At 41.1% G+C, this 15,812-nt stretch overlaps 1 protein-coding gene across 1 annotated transcript in view; it reads left to right on the plus strand.

Moving 5' to 3' along the window:
• Nucleotides 1–15,812, plus strand: part of LOC145457677 (actin-related protein 2/3 complex subunit 2-like) — a 281,489-nt gene continuing 265,677 nt past the window's right edge. The window contains exon 1 of the mRNA XM_080335955.1: nt 1–10. The gene's annotated coding sequence lies outside the window, so the exon portion shown is untranslated. The remainder of the gene's footprint in view (nt 11–15,812) is intronic.

Raw genomic sequence — 15,812 nt, forward strand, 5'->3', positions numbered from 1 at the left:
GGTTGTTATAACAACAATCGGGTACGGTCTCATACAATGTTCCCTCTAATTTTTTACGAGTCTGCGCAAACACGCCAACTCACTGCGCAGGCCCATAGACAACAGTGCGCAACCCGGCCCCCCATATAGTGATAAGCCTAATTTCTGGGGGGCATCCTACCCCCCAGACCCCCCTTCGGGCCTTACGCTTTTTGCCGCTACTTTTCATCTATATTGGGTGTCCGCTTAGTGGGTGTATAGCTTGGGCGCGCGAAGCGCGAAAAATTTATATAATTCATGATTGAATCGGTCAATATGATCGGGAATTGCATATATAATGCTATCAATTTTTATCCTCTCTCTGCTCACGTTACCAGATTTACCGGTAGAGTTGATCGAATAAGGTGTGTTGGAAAAGGTAGGACCCCTAAATAATAATCAAATATCTTCGGGCGTACCCGCTGGTAATGACTTCGGTACATGATGCTCTTTCGTGTCCTCCTATCTGACGTGTCAAAAGATATTGAAATCGTCCAAACGTACTAAACTGAGACGTACACGACTTCAAATTGTTATTTCTTCTTTGAATAAGTTGCATAAATTTCCAAAAAATTACTTCATGATTTATGTTTATTCACAAAATAATTTTGGTTCCCCTTCGTGCTCGGGCCGCCCAATTGGGGGGTTTGGGGTGCGGCAGTTACGGTCCTGTGCGTAACACCAGACGTGCGTGTATCCATTCGAGTCACATGATTCGTTGATAGAATCAAAATACAGCATTTACATTTAGATTTATTGCATTACACCAGATAATCACATTATGAGTGACGATGGGGAACTACGCTCTAAACATGATGTGGTCTCGACTTGAAGTTAAGTCATTGAGGGCATTTTTTTCTCAGAACGCCGTCGCGTTTGGGCTTCTGCTGAAATATTTTTGGGATATGCACCATAGCACACGTGCTACTTTGTGGTGTCGCAAAGGACTAAGAAGCATTCACCCGCAATTGCGATAAACCTCGACATCATGGATATCGCACGTGTTCTGTGGTGCATATTTTGAGGGTGTTTTGGCTACAGTTCGAGTGCGGTGGCTTTCTGAAGAAAATGAATGCTATTCTTTTGCATATTTTGCTTCTCTACATATTTTGCAGAGCACACCTTTTTCGCTCGAAAAATAAAAATTCTCACCTAATTTCACAGTTTTTTTCTTCCGTTTTCACATGCCCCGACAACAGCTATGTTAAACTAGGGTTGCCATACGTCCGGAATTTCCCGGACTTTTCCGGAATTTCACTGTAAAAACTGCGTCCGGTAGGAATTTCTAAAATACGCCTAAATGTCCGGAATTTTGAAGACTTGAAGTAAGCTAATTTTTTTTTATAAATCATAAACAAGATTATTTTTGGACAGATTTATGCTACATGAAATTTTTCTTCGCGCTGCGCGCGATTTAGTATCAGGAATATTGGTTTTAATCCTTTGTGGACTAGCGTAACAAATTCGGTACATAGCGAATTACATCATTTTATACCGACTTTACGCATACTTGACACAGCCACGACGGCCGTCGCAGATAGTACACATTCCGAACTTACCTTTAGCGCCTTTTAAAATAGAGTGTTTGGAATGCAAGGTGGGTGTCCCGGACGTTGTTTATTGCATTGGCATGTCTAAGTGAAGTCGGTGGACCCACGTTCTTTGCTGCTTCGCGGTCGAAGGATTTGGTGAGTATATTCGTTAATAAAAATATGTATAGGATTCTTTACACCAGAAATAACATAGCCAGAAGTGTTTTGGATCAATAATATGTTATTTTACTTGGCAATGTTGAAAATGAGGAGTGATGCGAATTTGCATCATTGGCCTTTTGTTGGTAAACTCTGACAACATTCCTACTACTGAAATATTTCCATATTGAATAGCTATTTACGTGAGGAAAGTGGGGAATAGATTCACCAACTTCACGAGTCAAGAAAGTGCCTTGATACAGTGCATAAAGACAAGGAATATGTATAAACTAACTACTAGAATTCAGTGTGCATGCCTCCTCTTTACATCGCCTAAGCCAAGGTGGGTGTCTGATTCCACAGACTATACTTCAAGTCGCTTCGACACCTTCCTGTCCTTTCATTGTATCGCATTTTTGTGGTGTATTGAACTGATAAAAATTGCTAATAAACCAATGATGATAGAATAGTGCTAAACAGATAGCAAATATTATCGATAATTTCAATCAGAATATGCTGCTGCAGCAATGGACACCAGATGTTTTTATGGAAAAAAAATCACTCATCAAGTGACGTTACACTGAAAAGGCATTACAGATGGTGGCTGTGATTCTGACGATGAAGAACGTTCTACTGCAGCAACTTCTGCTACCATGTGATAAATGAGCTCGGATGAATCCTCTTCACCCGATGAATCTGATGAAGATTCCTCAATCGTTTTTTCAAAAGTTGAAAAAGGAAAAACACCGGGTCATATTGTATGTAGACCGCATGAACCGCAACGAAAATCTATCTGGAAAACAATTCAAGGTGAAAAGATCCCTTGCTACTAATTTCCTATGTGGAAGGCAGAATTGCTCGACAGTGACTACTCTATTTCTTCTCCGCACACATATTTCGAATATCTTGTTGGAGCGGAATTGCTGGACAGGATTGTTAATGAGAGCAATTTATTTGCTGTTCAAACTAATCCAACGAAGGCAATACACATGACCAGAGATGATTTTGAAAAATTCTTGGGATGTTGCATGCATATGTCTATCGTAAAAATGCGAAGATCCTATATGTACTGGGCCAATGATACTAGATATGATAAAGTTTCTGATATCATGTCCCAAAATCGATGGAAGCAAATCAAATCTTTCTTGCTCATTGTTCATCCCGCATAAGGTGATTTTATGCAGTAGGAACTGTGCGATCAAACAGACTGTCTGGCTGACAATTCAGTATTGGCACTGACAGCAGGACAAGAAGGAGAGGGAGATTTGAAGTAATGGAAGTTTCTCTGGACGGCGTTAGTATTCAGGCAGTAAAGTGGTATGACAATCGCAGTGTGCTATTGGCCAGTATCTTTGTCGAAGCAAATCATGTTAGGAAAATTAAAAGATGGCACAGGAGACGAAGTAACGCTCACAGGTGGACTACCCATTCATTATCGAACAGTACAATTCATTTATGGGTGAGGTTGATCTTCTGGATGCCTATTTGGCTTATTACAGAACATGTATCCGCTCAAAAAAATATCACATGTAATTGTACTTTCATGTGTCGTCAATAGTTAGTTGCTGTACAGGCGGGACTGGGATTTTCTGCAATTTCCGAAATAGAAGCAAAAAGGTCTGCTTGCTTCCAAATTATATGCAGAATACCTGGTAAAATATGGAAAATTAGTAACCGGAGAAAAAGAGGGTGGCCATCCCTCTGTATCCAGCAGGAGTATCATAAGACAAGGAAAAGAGGACCAATAAAGCCCACCCAAACGTGACCAAGTGGGTCACACGCCTGCCGTGGACACCAGGCAGAGATACAAGAGACAAACCTGCAAAGAGCAATCGGCTATAAAATGTGTCAAATGTCATGTACATCTGTGCCTGAACAAAAACTCTAACTGTTTTGCTTATTTTCAACAATAATTTCAATTGTCAAAACTGCCCTGTTTTGTTTCGATTTTTTGTCGCGAAAGCCTGACGTCGCAAATTTGCGACAAACATTTAAAATAATAAATATTGAAAAAAAAATTAAAGTTTTGTTGACCAATGTCTAAGTTGAGGCAAAACAATTAAAGTTACGCATAGAAATAATTTTTCCAATCATAGAGAATATATTCAGTCCACAAAGGGTAAGAAGACTACCACCCTCGCAAAAATGGCGATCAAAAATAAATATAAAATGACGTTCATTTACAAAAAGAAGTCTGATTGTAATCGCAATTACAAGATGACGGTATATTCATAGAGTCGGTTTAGGGCAGGCCGTTTGGAAGCTTTATTCAAAGATGGCGGTTCTAAACCTGAGGGTAGTTTGCCTTTATTCTGGGTTTCGCGAAGATATTGAAGCGAACGTAATTAGCTTCCCAAATAGGCCGTGACTAAGTCTGGGCAAATGTGCTGACATTTAATTAGTAATCAGCTCATCAAATGTTGAGCTGGGCCACGGCACATTTTCAAATTGGAAATGGAGTAGCGACCATTAAAGGTTGGAAACCACCGGATGTGCGGTGTTTATATAGCTCAGTGGTGCAGAGCGCACCGGCATTATGCTGATAAATAATCTTATCGGCGTGACATGAACATGACTTAACGATGTACAATTACGCTCCTTGCATTTTCGAAGTCACCCTCTCCTACCAGCTCTACCGCTAACTCTGATCATGTGGGCGGAGAGAGGATCAGAATTATACAGTAATGTGTGGAAGAACCAATAATATTGACACAACTCATTCAAATCATTCAACGACTAGATGCATATAGTAAGCCCCCAGAAGTTGCATCGAATACCCTACGGGGGGGGGGAGGGGCGAGATCAGTGTTTATTTGGGCGGGAGGAGCTGAAAAAATGTGGCTTCGGCCCTGATTACAACTTACAATACACAACCACATACTCCTATACCGGATCGTGACCACCTTTAGTCGATAGACAAAGCGTTGCTGGTGTGACGTCATATTGATCGACAATGTGCTAACATCTCATTTTGAAATCCGCTAGTGGGCGCTGAAGAGCGTCCGGAATTTGTGAAACAAAAATATGGTAACCCTATGTTAAACGAATCGCACTTTTTTGCTAATTTGGCTTGGTGAGGAGATGAGAAACTACCCATTCGTTCTGCCATTATTAAAAGCGTTCAGTATAAACAGTGCAGAATTAGCGAATATTCACTCAACGTTGGCCACACAAGCAAACAGCTATAGCCAGAACACTTGTAGCGACACAAATGGACGTCTGTAACCGCAAGTACTATAGACGGCGAATCGGAATTTTGTGCGATCATCTGTGACGTCACAATAAATCCGTGTAAATGGTGACATAGGCTGCTATAGATTACTAATAAACGACATACACGCACGAGAACGCACTTCAAATCAATAAAGCGATCGATGTAGGCCTACCGCGTTAAAACACTGATGTGACGTCTTGATACCGGCAATATGCGCTCATTACTATCAAGACATAGAGTCAGATATAATGATACGAATATTCAAGTCTGACTGAAGCAAGAACAATATCAGTGTATGACCTTATCGACGGAAGATTCCTGTTCAAACGAATCGAACAAACCCAAAATTTGTGCTGCTCAGAAGCTGATGTAATTCAACGCCCTTCAGTGCACAGTTGTAGCATTTCCCGATCAACGTTTGCAAAGGGATAGATGTTTTAAACAATATTGGTGGTTGTACTTGCATATTCTGCATATTATCATATCTCACCATACGTGATCAGATTCGCCTGACGGAAGTGATGACTTCGAAAAGTCACGGCATTTAATTGCACCGAAAATCTTACGCGATGCTCATGCCACGCGGAAAAGACTATACGTTAGTTTCTCGCAAATTAACTTCGAGCTAGCTCATTGTTATTTATAACTTTGTCAAACCATGTTATTTCGCCATTTCCAGAAAAGATTGCGCTATTGAAATGATATCAGTATCGCTCACGCGTACCGCGCACGGGACCATACTATTACCATAGTGTCCTATATGGTGTCGACACAAGCAAATCTCACACCTCAGTGAAATTGTATCACGTCACACTTTCCATTTGGCTACAGGCAATTTGACGGTCAGTTTGGACCAGCTTGCCGAGCATTAAATTTGGTAAAACGAGTATCAATCGAAAGCTGACTCTGCACTGATTACGAAAATAAATTTTATTCCGCTCGTGGCCGTGGAACTCCCACAATCAGCCTCGAATTTTTCATTGCCAGCGTAATCCATATATTGTCTTCCAACATAGCTTCTAAGATGCAAAATAAATGTAATCGTGATTACTTTTCCAATGTAATCGTAATCGTAATCGACTACTTCCTGATTTTGCTGTAATCATAATCGTAATCGCGTCGTTCAGAAGTAATCGTAATCACAATCGATTACATTCATGAAGTAATCACCCCATGTCTGGTAATCGGTGTCTTATAAAAAGCCTAGAAGTGGGCCGTGCTACAAGTCGGCAGCGACGGCATAAAATGAGGAAAATTGGCCTGGTGTAAATGACCACAGCAGTCGACAAACACCATGAATAAAACAAACAAACAGATACCAGAGGAAAACGACCAAAGTTCAGTAGTGGTTGAAAATAAGACAAAATAAGGACACAAGTCGAAAATAAGGACATTTCTTAAAAATAACGACAGTCGAGTTTTCTAAGACGAAGCCTTTCAAAATAAGGACAAATCTTAGAAATAAGGACGGTATGGCAACCCTGCATATAGTACAAAGCTATGAACGTTGATGGAAATAGCACATTTCCGAAGTCATGATCATGCCACAACATTGTCACCAAGTGCAATGAAATCGGTATGGTCGAAAAAATACCAAAGAATCTTTATTGTGATGGATAACAGGCACTTTATTCTTTGTGATCGCATGAAAGGTAGACTTTGACATATAATATTATGGTATGACGTCATAATGAGTGATACTCGATTACTCGACTCGACTCGAAGCATATTACGTGATTCAGAATCGAATCACTCAGGTACTCGATTTTGCCCAGCCCTACTCGCCGACTAATTCCAAACTTTGTCGCGAGTTGCGGGCTCAGTCGCAGTAGAAAATACGCACGCGCTCTTATTTCGACGATGCTGTTGCAATCTTTTCTAATCGTTCAACTTCCTAATTTAACATTCTCGTGTACCAGATGCGTAATTTATCTTGGGTCACGGTGAAGGCTCAAGCGCTGTATGATATCCAACAAGCCCAGAAAAAGAATGATTCAACCTCAAGTTGATAACTTAAAGATGGATGAACGAAATGAAGATATATTTGATAATTAAATTACTATATGTTCACAATAAAAGATGAATAACAGAGAACATGACCGCTAGCCCGCCAATGCCACTGACATGCTTGACATTACGAAAGTACCGGTAGGCCAAGAAGAGTAGGCCTATATATTTATAAAGATATCTGATTGATGAACTATGTCAGGGCGTTTCAACGATAATAGACACCTTCTTGTTTATATTATTTGTATCTTGGGTACTGTATATTGTGCATCTGCGTCTTGAGTTGAAATAATAAACTGAGTTTTCGAATTTGAGGGGGAGACCGGGGACAAATGTAACTAGGGGCAAATGTAACAATCGACCTCACCGCTAGTAGGGTGGATAAATCGCCTTGATATTTTGTGTGCGAATGTGGTAGTTATCTCTCCTAACATGTCTGAAGTTACGATGAGATACGACGCGATACTCTGAAATAATTTGAAAAAAACTGAATTTTGCACACTTGAGTAAAAATTTTCTGATCTGGAATAATTTGTTCAGACGAATAATACCTAAAGTGGTTACAACGTAATATATGTAGCTGGAACAATGTTATCACCGTCTACCGTGATGATGGAAAAACTAGGACTTGCATCGCCGGAAAGGTACCATACTGAGACACTAATCATGGTCGAGCGTGTCAGGGGCAAACGTAACACTCTGTTATTTTTGCCCCGTTAAAATATCTTTTCAATGCTGAATATCTTTGTTCTTATGTTGGTATAACCATTTATGTACTGCAGATGAATCTTGAAACAGCCAGAAGTTCAATACCAGAACAAATAATACCTTGCCATACCAATTCTAACATGATTATCTGTCGGAACGGTCATACAGCAGAGGTGATGTGAATCTTACGGTTCGGTTATTTCCATGATTCTACCACCCTTTCTCATGTTGATCAACTCTTGGTGTGTCAACCTTCAGTGGTCACTTAAGAACTTGTCCATGACAGAATCCTCATCCCCTGACTCTCAGCATGGCCCAATTATATTTTGTCATTTGTTGTGAAGAATTTATTTTAATTTTGTACAGAACAGGAGAATGCCATTAGCTTTGACTCCACAAAATGTTGTGTCCTCGTTTTGCTACACTATCATCGACCCATTCAACCAAAATATTTTAGCCAGGTCGGTTTCGCACCTTCGCAGGTGATCCAATGTCCAACCCATTGTGCACGTTGAACAACAGCACCTTGGTAGAAGATGTCTAATCTGTGTAGGGAGATGATGGAATGAATGTGGTTCTTGTAGACTTTGAGCTCATGAAGAAGGTACGAAGGGTGATATTGTATTCAAATGACAAAATGCTATGGGGCGTAGCCTGGAAGCGTTCAAACTTCTATTTCTTTAGTTAAATGCAATAATGCAAGTTGTGGTCGCGTTTTCGTTGTTCATTTCGTTTGTTTTTACTTATAAATAACACTATTGTAATTGCCCCGCATGGGTGGTACAATTGCCCCTGGGTACGGGGCGATTGTAATATTTGAGCGGCGATTTTCGCGACCCAAAATTTCCATGATTGAGTGTTGATTGAGTTCCATTTTAGTTTTTATATAGACTATCGAGTTGTTGGCTTCTTTATATAAAACTTTGGAAATGAAATTTCCATGAGAACAACACGTCATGTTGGAAAATCCAAAAAGTGTTACAATTGTCCCCGGTCTCCCCAATATCTTAGTGGCATTATGGTGTATTCCTTATCAAAATTCGGAGCATCAGCAAAATGCTGTCAGTACACATAGAAGACACATATGTGTACTTGTGTCACAGGAAGTATCTTGATGTGTTCTACAATAGTAATAACCAAGAACCTATACTGTTACGAAATCATTAAGCTGGTACAGAACAGATAGGCCTACGTTACGACTCGGTGTCCCAGTGTGCAGCGGAACGCAGCTACCGCTATCGTGAGCGCGACATGATCGGGGAATTACCTGTTTTAGTCGTGTCGCAAAGCCAGTGTGCAGCAGCCTTATAAGAAAAATCTCTTACGTGAGGCGCACGTGATTGCAAATTCTCGTTTCTTCACGGAGCGCAATATCTACATTTGCGGACGGCACTTGTACCTCGGTTTCAGACTTCAGCGATAGCAGTATTTGCCTCTGACAATGTTCCCTCTAATTTCTCAGAAATCTGCGTGCCTGCGCGGTCCCTTGGACAACAGTGCGCAACGACTAAAAAAAAAGTCATCACTTCGGATTTTTTGTGCGCAGCCTAGATTTTCTGTGCGCGGAGACCGTTTCAGCACTGCGCATTTGCGCACGTGCGCAGCTCAGACGGAACGTTGGTCTCATACCCTGTGGTTCGAACCGGATGTACGCATCCCGAATTCACATCTGCGATTGGCAATACGGGGAAATTGATGGTATTGGATTTCGTTTTAGTGCTTTGTGTGACTAAGTAAGTTAATTAAGAATGGGATGCATATATCTGCTCAATTTGAATCTATAGTACTGTACCCAGTTAATAATTTTACCATGAAGAAATTCCGAACCAAGCAACTCATATTAATAAACGTTAATGTTAGGTTGTGGACCACAACACTTGAGAGTGTCATCCTTTATGATACGATGAAGAAAATATTTTGACGATTTAATTTTGTAGCTCTCAAATACAAGTATATTTAGTTATTCCTTTCGTGCACAAAGCTTCAAAGCATATTTTATGTACAAGGGGTTCTCACTCTTAAAAGTGATAAACAGTGTTTCCTTCGATATCGACACGCTGTGCGCTGCAGGATATAATACCTATAGCTCAAAACATTTTGTTGAAAATAACCCTAGCAAGCGTGACGGTGGTGTTTTGACGGAAAATTGGCGATCTAAAAGTACGCGCAGTCCATTTTATATGAATTAAGTAACCTGCTACATTTAAGAAAACATATGTAGCAAACGTCGCCGCGTAGCGCGACCAAAAATTTCGAGATTTGTCATGTTTTGTGGAATGTTAATTTGCTCTGATTACTCATTAGGAATTTGATTTCAAGTTGAGAAATTAACAAAATGATTGAATATCATCGGTAAAGACATAGTTCAGCGGTTCTCAACCGGGGGTCCGCGGACCCCTGGGGGTCCGCGAAGCATTTTCAGGGGGTCCGCGAAGCCCTAAAATATTTGATAACCTAATTTGTATTTTTTTAATTCTGAAAATCGCGAAGAAGTTTCGATTCATTACTAGTAAAACTCCAGAGCTCAAATCAACAGAATGGTTGTCTGAGATGAAATATCCTACTGTACAGATCATTTTAACTGCTAAATTGCCCACTGATAAAAACATTTTGATGTTTAGAGATTTTTGTTGGGGATTGTGGGAAAGAAAAGTTGGATGAGTAAGGTCAATAAAGGCGACTTCGAAATGTTTACAACAATCCATTTTCTCCTGTTTGTTTGTTTGTTTTGAGGTATTCATTCATGGTGTTTGTCGACTATTATGGTCATTTACACCAGGCCGATATTCTTCATTTTTGTTCCGTAACAGCCGACTTATAGCACGGCCCACGTCTAGGCTTCTGAAAGACACCGCCTGCGCGGATTAGGGGTCGAGGAGGAGCCTAGGTAAACCTCCAACACTGTGATAGATAACGATTTTCCAATAATAATAATTTCAAGATAAGCTGCTATAGATAAAAAAAAATTGTTTGTTCATTTTGGTGCCATATTTGTTGCGATCATACCCAAATGTGTCGTCGGACGCGTTCCGCGTTATTATTTCATTCGCCACCATCTATATTTGAGGAAATTAATTTTCGGCACTCGTTCATGTCAAATCGAAAGCGCGGATTTTCAAGACACTTATTTCAAGAAATACAGTTGCAGAATTCGCTTTGAAATAAGAGAAGTCAACCCAATTTCTATATGAATAGTACGGTCTTATTTTCAAGAAAAGACTTTTTGTTGATGTTTATCACTAAGGCTATTAGTTATCATTTGCACGCGACAGATGACGATTGCACGACAATTGAGCTAAATTTGAACTAAAACTTCGTGGGGGTCCGCGGGGTCCGTGACGGTCCGAAAGGGGTCCGCGAAGACAAAAAGGTTGAGAACCACTGACATAGTTGGTATTGATTCTATAGGTGTGAAAATAGCGGTGCGGACTGTGTGAATAATCCGATGCGGCTGAATGTTGGCGTAATATTCAGGTTACGTTCGATTCAACAGATCGCGTTAAAAGGATTTCTCAAAGGATTAGAGTGGTACCGAATTGAAACATTCAGATACGAATCAACTTGAGCGGTGTAGTGAGTTTCATTTCAAGTCGACAAATTAACACATTGATTGAATATTCTCATGATTCTTATCACGCAACTAAAGTCAACCACTGTTCTGAAGTGTCAAAACATATAGCGACCACCAGAAAGTGTCAAGTTGTTGGTTTTCGAATTATCGTCTGCGACGGTTCTGCGACAAACTAATTACCGAAATATTACCTTGTGAGCGATCGGCATGCCTGTAACACAGGGGCGGGCAACTTCTACGGTCGGCGGGCCTGATTGGGGAAAATGAAGTACTTGGCGAGCCAGAATACAAAATCGATACAATAATCGCGTAATTATCCACCTATACCAGGGGCGGGCAACTTCTCCAGTCGGCGGGCCGGATATAGGAAAATTGAGTACTTGGCGGGCCGGATCGCTGAATCGATACATTATTCGCCCATTTATCCAAATATACAAGGAATAAATCGTATATAATGAATGTATTTTAACGACAGCCATGTAACTTCAAAGCGATTTCTCGCCAATAATGACGAAGACAATGTGGATTTGAGAACAGCATTGTCATACAGGCACCACCATGTCTGCTTATCTCTGACCAATCAACACACGGTGCAATCCTTAATTAAGATTTCAAGGCGTTCGATAAGCCCAGTACCCCAAATTTACCGAGACATCAATTCATTAGGGTTTAGTACAGTGGTTCTCAACCTTTTTGTCTTTGCGGACTCCTTTTGGACCGCCACGGACCCCCGCAAGTTTTCGTTCAAAATTAGATCAATTATCGCGCAACCGTTATCTGTCTCCTGTCTTGTGTCTAGTGATAAACATCCACACAATGACTTTTCTTGAAAATAACGTCATACTATATGTAGAAATTGGGTAGACTTTTATTTTCAGCTGTATTTATTGTCTTGAAAATCCGCGTTTTCGATTAAATATGAGCAAGCGCCGAAAATCCATTTTCGCAAATATATATTGGTGGCGAATATAATATTAACGCGTAACGCTTCCGACGACAGCTTTTGGTGTGAGTTTTTGCTGTACATATCACGTCCAGTCTGGTAATTTCTATCTTGCATCTCATATTGAAGTTATTTAGTGGTTATATCTCAAGACACAATGGATTTCGTGATGAGGTTCCAATTCCTTCATTGGGACAGATTGGGAAAAAATTTCAGGAGTTTCTATTTCAAACGACTGTTTACTAATATGCTGAGACTGGCAACTCCACTAATTTGCTGAGACTGATAACTCCAAATCCAAAATGCCATCTCCAACATTTCATTTTTCCACAAACCCCACCAAAACATCTCTAAACAGCAATATGTTTGCGTCGGCAGGCTATTGGTAATTTGACAATAAAATGAGTAATCACTGCCGGATATTTGATCTCGGACGAACATTTTAATGATGTGGGTCCTAAAGTTTGAGCAATTTTGAAACTAAACTGTCTCATGCTTTTCCTATTTAAAAATAAGAATCAGGTTTGCAATCACTTTACAAATTTAGAGGTTTCGCGGACCCCGGAGGTCCGCGAACCCCCGGTTGAGAACCACTGGTCTAGTATGTGACGAGATAGCGTGGTTGTTCAACTGTGTGGCCTATTTTATCCCGCCCACGGCCTTTACGGAATTTGACAGTGGCCCGCGACCCGTTTTGAGTTGGCAACCCCTGGTATAAGCGGTGTGTTACAAAAGCCAGGAAGTGTTCCATGAGTAGTTAGAGAAATGTGCGGAAGGTGCCCATTCGCGATTTATAAAGAACAAACAAACATTATCAAGATAATAAACAGTGTAAGAATTAGCTCATTCTCAGTTTTGCAGCAATACTCGAGGGGAATTCCCTTCTGACTGTGCGGCAATAGGGGGGACTGAGAGAAAACGAACAAAGAATCTGGATTGACCTTTGTACTGGAGTCATTCTACTTGTACTTTTCCACTCCTTACCTCGCTTGATCTCTGGACACGAGACTTGTGTATTGAGTATTTATTATATTTTCCCTCGAATAACAATGGATCGGCTTTTAATTTCAATGGTATGCACGCCGACGATACGCTCGGCTGGGCAAAGCGACGTCCACAGCCTGTGTCATACTGGACTCGTAACAACCTCGCTCGACCTCTGGTCAAGGACATGAAATTACAGCTGACTCCGGTCATACGCGACGGGGCTTGGTAATAGTTGCCTGACGACATATCGTCCTGACCTATCGTTTTGTGGTCCAATTTCGTGACGTGTCTTGGGAATAATTCCCCGTCAAACCCCCTGGCTGACTTGTCGTCCCGTGGTTGACTCGATTTCATGTACGGTGGGGCATGGGAATAATTGCCGGTGCTGACTTCGGTCGTGTACGACGGGGCTTGACCATAGTTGCCGGCCCTGACCTGTCATTCCGTGGTCCAATTTCGTGGCTCGGGAACAATAGAGCGTCAAGCTGGTTGACTTGTCGTTCCGCGATTGATTCAATTTCGTGTACGGTGGGTCATAATTACCGGTCGTGACGTCAGTATAGTTTCTTCTGATCCATGAGATCCTGGTGCGTGTTTTAGGTGTCCATACGTTCGGCTATGTAAAGTGACGCTTGTGGTCTGTGTCTTGTGTACTGTTGTACTTGAACCCTTTTTTACTTTGTTATCGACCCAGACAGTAACGAGAAACGATCTGTTACGATTATAAATATGTATACCATTTCGAGTCATATCGAGAATGAGAATGAATGTCGTAGTAGAAATGTGTATTAGGCGACCCGACATAGATTAACTTAAATAAATTAGCATTATAAATACAATAAGTAATTGAGCAAATAGCTGATTCTCAATTTTGCTCGCATCAACATGTTAACCCCTGGTATTACGTACCTAGTAATCGGCGCAAGCAACAAATGTGGCTGTTCCATACCTATACCTCGTTCTAGCGTATTCATAAGGACAGACAGTCCCGAGTAAAACAATGTATTTATGATGGGTTCTTTTTACTGCTTCACGGTTGGTCAAGCGTAATCATCCCGGTGTCTGCAAATGATATTCAATTTACCACGGGATATTAATTTTGTATGCTGTACATGATATACAACTTGAATCGAACTGTTGGCGAACTAATGCTTTGCCCGTCTGTAACATACACATATCGATCACGAGCTCACCACGCACTTGCAGTTCGAGGGCGACTCATTTCGCTGCAGACAATCAGTTGTGTTCGCGTGTATCGTAACATATCCTCAACACTTGTTATGGCAACACCTCCACGCATATTTACAATATCATACTAAGGAACTATTGCTTCGGCAGCCACGCCCTATCGCTCGAAGTCGACAAATTTCGCTACAGACAGTCAGTTGTGTTCACGTATGTGTCGTAAATATATCCTCAACACATGCTATGCCAATACCTCCAAGCATATTTGCATCATACTTAGGGTTCTGGTTTAAATCAGGCTGATTTAAATCATCACGTGTCGACAATCGATCGAAGCCCGTCAACTGGTATTTTGAAAGCTCCCGGTATGGTGTATTATTGTGTATGGATTGTTGCGGTATTAGAATTGTGGTTACGGCTCGTTGGCGGTGCGAGGATCAGGTTTATAGTATACTATAACTACTTAGCTCGGATATTATACGACGCGCTGCTATCGGTGCTTTGTCCAAGACCTAATTCACGATAATCAATCTCGCTGTCGAAAATGACATGCGGCCGCGTAGACTGCATAGCGCCATTTTGTTTTGTGATCCATCCTGCTGTGCCGAGGATCGAAACATATCCTCAACACATGTTATGCCAACACCTCCAAGCATATTTGCAGCATCATACTACGGATATATTGACTCGGCAGAGTGTTACCGTCAGAGAATTGCTGTGTCACGCCTTCGGGCCTTGTATTTTCCGCTCGGTAACTGCGAGTATGATGTTATTTCAATTGTCCGCGAAACGAATCGGGGTAGCTCGCTTCATCGGGGCGGACTGACCTTATCTGGCTGAAACGCGCTCGGTGGTGCAATAATGGGAATGAATTGTGACAGATCATACCTGATACGATCTATAGCCTGAGGTGAGGTGTAAAGTAGAGGGGGAGATTTCGAAATCGGAATACACTGCGACTATAGGGTTGCTAAATCAAAGTCCAAAAAATCCGGCTGGCTCGTAAAGTCCTGTTATTTCCATATGTTGTGAGGGTAAAATATAGCATAAATCCGACTCTCAGGGCCATTTGGCCGCATCCAGACTGGCTTCGCTGAAAACTGATGAAATCTGCCCCGGGTCCGGAGATGTTTCGTGACCTCCTCCGTCCAGACAAGATTGTTCTGCTGTAATATAGGTGTCGTTGTATAATAATTTACGTACAAGGAGACTTGGTATCGACCAGACATGGGGTAATCGTGATTAGTAATCGTAATCGATTACGACGATTACAGCATTTCCAAGTAATCGTAATCGCAATCGATTACATTCGACAAAATCCCGAAGTAAGCGTAATCGTAATCGACTACTTCCCATATTTAATCGATTTCTCTGTGAAAGAACGATTACTTTTTTATTTTTGCAAGTTATATGACATAAAGGTCATAAACTGTACATTCGTGAACAAGGAAGAGATATTATACCAGGCTCGTGACAGCACAAACGTCT

Source organism: Botryllus schlosseri, chromosome 2, assembly GCF_051294905.1.
Source record: "Botryllus schlosseri isolate E-star chromosome 2, Bs_hap1, whole genome shotgun sequence".
Lineage (NCBI taxonomy): Eukaryota > Metazoa > Chordata > Ascidiacea > Stolidobranchia > Styelidae > Botryllus > Botryllus schlosseri.